The following is a 7,281-nucleotide window of genomic DNA, read 5'->3' as shown; positions in this document are numbered from 1 at the left end:
ACTCAGCCTTGCTGTTGAAACCCTTTTTCAGGTATGAGTTTTGAGGATCAGATCGCTAGCTTAACCTATCCTTGCTCGTTGCCTCCTGGCTGGTCCGTAGAGTGGGATACGTCTTCGGCCGGCAATGACTATGACGAGTGATACCATGCCTGGGCTAGTCTGGTATCCTTTTTGCGACGTGTTGTAGCCGTCATGTTTTATCTTCCGCTGTTTTAAACTCTGATGCTACACTTATGTTTTGTATAACTGTTTTACTTAAGTTGGTTTTGTAATAATCTTTTGAACTGGTTTGTAATCTTTAATATGTCTGTGTTGTAAAATTGTGGTTGTAATATCTCTGGACTCGCCTTCGTGCGGGGTATGCTTGTTCGATCCGAGAATCGGTGGTTGTATCGGGACGTTACCCGACAGACCAAAAATTGTTCCGTTTGAAGTGCGTTTAAGCTAATGTTGCCTTTATGGTGATGGTTTACGCACTTGAGCCGGGATAATTTAGACGGTTCTGCCACAGCTATGACGTTCCGGTGGCCCCACGTTTCTGGCAGGACGGCGTAACTGAGCCAGAGGTGTATGTAAGCTGGAATCATCGTCCTCGGCAGGCGTAGCAAACAACCGTGTAAACTCGTCCAAAGAGGCCGCGGCGTTGTCTTCAGACCACCCTACAGATCACAAAAAAAATTTAAGTAACATTCAAAAGGTGAATGCAATTCCGTACAAATTATTGTACGTACCCTGTGTTGGAGGAGGTGGTGGTGGTGGATAGGAAGAAGCTCCTTCATATCCTCCTGGTGACGGCATAGGGTGATACGAAGACGGCCCCGCTCCAGTGAACTGTTGTGATCCTGAGTATAAATAATAACGTATGAGCCTTCGACCATAAAACATAAGCAAATAAAATTATGCACCACATATTTACCTAAAGTCCCTCCAGCATGTGGCATAGAGGTAAACTGGGTTCCATGAAATGGAGCCCCTTGCGAGGCACCTGGCCCTCCATAGGGCTGAGAACCGGGGTACCCGTACCCTGTGTGGAGTCGTATTTAAATAATGCATATAAACATATGGATCGGTAAATATCACACCATACCTTCTGCCTGTCGGTGGTATAAGGCAAGCTGCTGCCATGCGGAACCACAAGGAACCGACGTCGACGCTTGCGACGATCCGTAGGAATCCTCGTATTCCGTCCGCGTACCAAAGGCCTGAAGCATACCTCGGGCTCTATCACGTTGAGTGGTCCAGGCCTCGAGTTGTGCCGGCACGCTCATCGTAGACCCGCCATGAATCCTCGTTACATTCAGTGAGCAATCTAATTCAAGCAGCCTGCATGCCTCGAACTGCAACAAAAAAAAACTTAGTATACAAATATTAAAAGATCAAAAATGCCGTCAACATTTACTCACCGCCCCAGCTAATGCTTCATCCCTGTGTCGTGCATAGCGATCATGCGAAGTTGCAACATGCGGCTGTGGATGCATGTCAACATAAGTCAAACAACAACGAGTCTTCGGTTCGTACCAGGTCAGGTACGCCCGAAACGAAGGCTCAGTGTGTGGACCGGTATCCTCAGCCAACTGCTCGTCTGCATCATCCCACGCAGCCACCCATGGTTGTAATCTAGTGACCTACATTGTCGAGAAAGGATGTCCAGCCCTTGATAAACTGCATGTTAAATAGAAATTAGTTTCACGTTATTAGTACTTGGGTGCTCATACATTTTTGTTACCTATGATCGTGGCGCTGAACACGATCCAACGCTGAAGACACAGGGAAAGACTGGCGTCGACCGAACTGCCTCATGACTCTATCCGGGCAGTGGGCCTCAACTGCAACGTCGTACACCAAAGCTGCAGTAGTCATCCATAGGACCTGGTCCTGTGTGCACACTGAAGATATCCCAAGCGGTGCACGTGCGGCTATAGCCGAAGGACTGTATGGCTCCCACACAATGTCTTCTGGGGTCAATCGATCAAATTCGGCAACAAATTCAGGATAAGACCGCCGGGTCTGTACATGTGCCCATGTTTTCTGCAAAAATAAAAATTATGTATCCATAAGAAAGGGATTGATGGAATAATGTATGACCATAGTACACATAGAATATAAATTTTTATCGGGTCCCATACCTGTCGAGAGTACCAGAGAGTCCCCATGGTGGGTCTGTCGTCCTCCATGTCACCGTACAAATCCGGCGTGTACGGTGACTGGTCAATCATGGGACGACCGATCGCAATCCTCTCGTAAGACCAAAGCTGTAGTAGAATTGGGCACCCCGTTAGGACAACATTCCTATCATTCTGCCGTGATGCCTTGCAGAATCCACGATATGTGCATGCAAGAGCCGCTGAACCCCAACTATATAAGGGTATGGCATCCTCATCTGCATCGGCGATCTCCTGTGCGTATGGCAAAAGCACCCTATCCACACAGTGCCCGTGTGAGTTGTTGAACAGGATGTATCCAAATAACCACAGCAGGTATGCCTCGAGTGATCTAGTCACGCTGTAGTCATCAGCATCGGCTGCCAACAGATCCTGGCTGCAATGAAGTACGAACATTGAGAATAAGAAACACATGAGTTATTTCAAAGCCATCAAATACATCAACACATCGTTTTGTACGAAATTGTACCTGAAACTGTAGGAGCCATGACTTGGAAGGGCCTTTCGACTATGGGTGCTCATTGAAATCTTCAGGATCAATCGTGGTGGCAACACCTGTAAAACGTTCCTCAAGATCCTCCAGCCACGTAGAAGGTACCACGCGGGGCCCGACAGCGTCTCCGGTGATAGGAAGACCAAGCAGCATCGCTACGTCCTGCAGGGTCGGTGCCATCTCCCCACAAGGGAGGTGGAACGTGTGTGTCTCAGGTCTCCATCTGTCAACGAGAGCTGAAAGTAGAGACCTGTCTAGCTTCACCAAAGCACTCTCAGCAAGACGAGCCACTGTGAGAAGACCTGCCTCGCTCAGCCTGCATCATACAGTGCTCAAATGTTAATACATTATATAACGAAATGTATAACGGATAAAAGCAGAAAATATACGACATATCACCTAGGCACCCATCGTGGGTCTACAGCAACCAACTTTGCAGGTGGACGTGGACGCATCACGTTTAGTTCTTGGTGCTGAACCTTCGCAAGGAAGGACCGGTGACTCGAGTCTATTGTTGGGTCCAGCAACGTAGGAGTAACCCCGGCCATACCTACCACGTAAGATCAAAACAATACAATACAATCACACACATCTAAATATTTCTAATATTTCCTAAATAATTTATAAGATTTTCTAACCATTAATAATAATTTCTAATATTTTGTAACATTTTAGAAATTTTGTAATATTATCTTGCAATTTTTAAGATTAATTAATAAGATTGCTAATGTACTATATCAACGCTAATCACTACAATTAACTACACGTAAATGTATCAATAATCAGTCCTAATAATAATTAAAATCATTGCTAATCTACTGTTTCAACAAAATAGTTTCTATAATTTTTTATAATTTTCTAACATTCTCTACAATTTTCTAACATTCTCTACAATTTTCTATAATTTTCTACAATTTTCTAACATTTTCTACAATTTTCTAACATTTTCTACAATTTTCTAATATTATCTTTCATTTTCTAATACTTCTCTATCAATTTTCTAGTATTTTCTAATACTAAATCTAACACTTAATGTACTATATCAACGCTAATCACTATAAGTAAATCCACCTAAATGTACCACTAATCACTTCTAATAATAATTGAACTGGTTGGTAATCTACTGTTTCAAAAAAATAATTACAACATAATCTATTTATAAAACGTGGAAAAATTTTAGTTACCTAAAGTCGCCGGCTTGAAAGTCTGACAGGGCTTCGCCGCTTTGCCTCTCCCTCACCCTCCTCTTCCTCCCTCCCTCTTTTTTCTTTTTTCTGAATTTTTAACAAGGCAAATGTGGAGGAGGGGCAGCCAACACCCTTATATAAAGGGGGGCTGGCCGCCCCCCAGCCGGGCGGCCGGTTCCCAGGGACCTGTCCGTAATTTTTTTTTCTTTTTTTTTGCAGATTAGCCCTTGCCGCCCATGGTATATTTCTGTAAATTTCTGTAAATTTCCAACTCGAAAATATATTTTTGTAAAAAACAGAAATATAAAATAAAAAAATAAAAAAACCGCAATTTTCTACCGCTAGGGCCCCAAAGGTCGGCTCAAATTAGTGCCCCCACTGCTGCCTCAGCCCGGCCTGTGTGAAGGCCCAGGTGACGCCAGGTCGATGCCAAGTTCGTGAGATTCAAGCAGAGAAAGGCTTGGGCCCGCCAGCAGCAGCCAGGAAGCCACTGAAAACCTTTTTTTTTAGGGCGAAGCCACTGAAAACCCAGACCGTACGTTTTTGTGCTGCGAAGAACAGGCAGGGATTTTCTGACTCTATTGTGCTTCTTATTCTGTCTGTACATGCACGTACATGACCCTACAGAAAACTCGACACACGACGCACACGCGTACCAGACACTCCGCGATCCAAAACAAGAAATAAAAACGACACAGCAATACAGTACAAGCCCAGATTTATATATCCACAACTCGTTGGAGGTAATTATTTAAGAGACGACCTCATTCAATCGGTATATAGTCGATGCCGACGCCGCCGATGGTCACCGTGTCCCCGCCTGCCCTTGGCACGATAGACACGACGACCTTCTTGTCCTGGTCAGCGCCGATGGCATCCAGCAGCTCGGTGATGCCGAACGTCGCCGCCGTCACGAAGGAGCCCCCCATCGCGTGCGGCGTCAGCGCAAAGCTCCCCGCGCACTGCACCGCCGCCGCATCGGCGGCCCCGCCCCGCGGCGCGTTCACAAACACGTCGAACTTGACGCACCTCTTGGGGTCGGCGATCCTGATCCCCTCGATGACCAGCACCTCCTCTTCCTTCCTCTTCTCCTCGGCTCCCCTCGAGGTCCTCGCCCTCGTCACCTCCACCCTCACGGTCGTGTCGCCCAGCGGGGTCCTGGGGAGCGCGGCCGCGGGGCGGTTGGCAGGCTCCAGCTGGTAGCCGCCGGCCGCTGGGGTCGGCCTGGCATTGAGCCACGGGATCTCGACATCCTGGTAGGTGTAGCCCAGCGCCCTGGTGTCGAGGCAGTCTCCGACGCGGACGCGGACCAGCCGGGCCTCCTCGTCATAGAAGAGGAATCTGGCGTCTAGCCAGTCGGAGTCGGTGAAGTTGGTGTTGCCAGGGCGGAGACAGTTCCTCCTGATGTACCACATGCGGTCGATGTTGCCGTGGTGCGCGAAGAAGACGGGGTCGCGCGCCGCGGTACCCAGGACCCCCATGTCCTCTCCGTGATTCCGACTCGGGTCGCCCGTCCAGTCGTGCACTAGGTTGTGCGGCTGCAGCTCGATGGTGCCAGCGCCCGGGCGTGGCCTGTCGCCCTGGCAGTAGCGGTGCCCAAAGAACAGTGTCTGCGTCTTTGCACCAGAGACCATCTGAGTACATGCATGTTTTCGTGTTAATCAGAGAGCAATTCTGACGCGACAGCTGCATGCAACCTGCTTGTACACGCTCAAACAAACAGGACGTATATATGCAAGCAAGCAGTCGTACTGACCTGACGGTACATGATGTTGAGGTTCCTAATGATGAGCTCTTCACTTGGAAGTGGCTCGTCATCATTACAACTGTAGTCGAGGTCCACCGTGGCCGGCGGCTGGTCGTTAGGGTTGCGATTATTATTGTACAGCGGGGAGGTCTCGTTGGTGTAGATCGCCGGGAACGTCATGCCGTCAGGCGCGTCCCAGTTCCAGAATGGCAGCGCAAAGTTTTTGTCGCCGATGAGCTTGCCGAGGATCCTTTCGTGGAAATATAGGTACAACCTGCGCCCAATTTCTCAACTACCATCAATCATCATATATATAATTTAGCAGTGGATCGAAACGCTCACAAATTAAAACAGTGACGACACATGGATGGACACTAGTTTCTACAAGTAGCTAGCAACCCATGGATGCGATATGCATGATCGCGCAGCGATGATCAAACGAACTCACCTGTGCCACGTCAAGAAGAGCCAGCAGCCGTGTATCTGGATCTCTGGGTCGTCCGGGTCAGGCTTGGTAATGGTTGGTCCGGGTAACCGGTCTGAGGGTACGCGCCCTCGCAGTAGGCGCAGTGGACTCGCCATTGCTGCGAGAAGCTGCGCGGGTCGTCGTCCGGCAACGCCTTCATCCGCGCCACGGCCTTCTCGTACTTGTCCAGGTAGGCCCTGTCGTTCACGAGCAGATGCGCGGGGCGGCGCACGCGGAGCGGCAACGAGGCCGGCGGCGCCTTGAAGTCGACGATTTCTGTGGTTGGGCAGTACGGCGGCCAGCAATTCATGTCGACGTCCTGCCGTACGGGGCGGCACCTGGCGAGGTCCGGCGGTAGGATTGGAGCTGCGAGCGCGCTGTCACGGCGCTGGGTCGCCACCAAGCCGGCTGCCGCCCCGCTGAGGAGAACGTCGCCGCGGTCGATTCTGTCGATTGCAGCCTTGCACGAGAGGCGGCGCCATGGTCGCCAGGCGTTGTTCTTGTTATGACGGGGGAGGTGATGGCACCGGAGTGTCTGGAGGCCGCATGGCTTGTGATGTGTGACGACACCTCGGTCCATGGCAGCGCCCTCAATTGCGATCTAAGGTGATCGAACTTGTGATGAGTACCATGCCACGGTTAATGGGGGGTATATATAGACAGAGAGAGTGAGAGAGAGCGTGTAGGCATATTGTGGCAGAACCACCTAAATTAATACAGCTTAAAAATGTTAACCATCACCAACAAGCCAATCTGGCCTAACACACACTTAAAATGAGTAATCTGACAGACTGTCGGATAATATCTCGATGCAACCACTGAATCATGATGGAAACAAATTAAAGTATACAAAATATCCGCTCGAAAGTGAGCCACAAGATTACAACAATCCACAATTTTACATGTCCAACATTAATTATTATTATAAGCCAAGTTTGAATTTGTAAAACCAGTATTTCAAAGTTCAAATAGTGCAGCAGAAATAAAGCGATAGTTCACTATTACAAAAACAGCCTTTTGTCCCGGTTTCATAGGGCCATTTGTCCCGGTTTTGGAACCGGGATTCGCCTTCCGGGACAAAAGGCTGGAGGCTTTTGTCCCGGGTGGCAGAACCAGGACAAAATGTCCCACATGCTAAATTTTTTTTTTGCACCCCGCGGGATTCGATCCCAAGACCTCTTGTCTAGTGTATGATTTCCTTGCCAACTCACCTAAGTAGTACATGT

The 7,281-nt window shown here is 48.9% G+C and overlaps 1 pseudogene; it reads right to left on the bottom strand.

Moving 5' to 3' along the window:
* Window positions 1-4,606: 4,606 nt before the first annotated feature.
* LOC120645792 lies at window positions 4,607-6,660 on the bottom strand (annotated as a pseudogene).
* Window positions 6,661-7,281: the final 621 nt, after the last annotated feature.

Source organism: Panicum virgatum, chromosome 8K (assembly GCF_016808335.1).
Source record: "Panicum virgatum strain AP13 chromosome 8K, P.virgatum_v5, whole genome shotgun sequence".
NCBI classification, from domain to species: Eukaryota; Viridiplantae; Streptophyta; class Magnoliopsida; order Poales; family Poaceae; genus Panicum; species Panicum virgatum.
The sequence above is the reverse complement of the archived record's forward strand: the minus strand, read 5'-3'. Positions and strand labels throughout refer to the sequence as shown.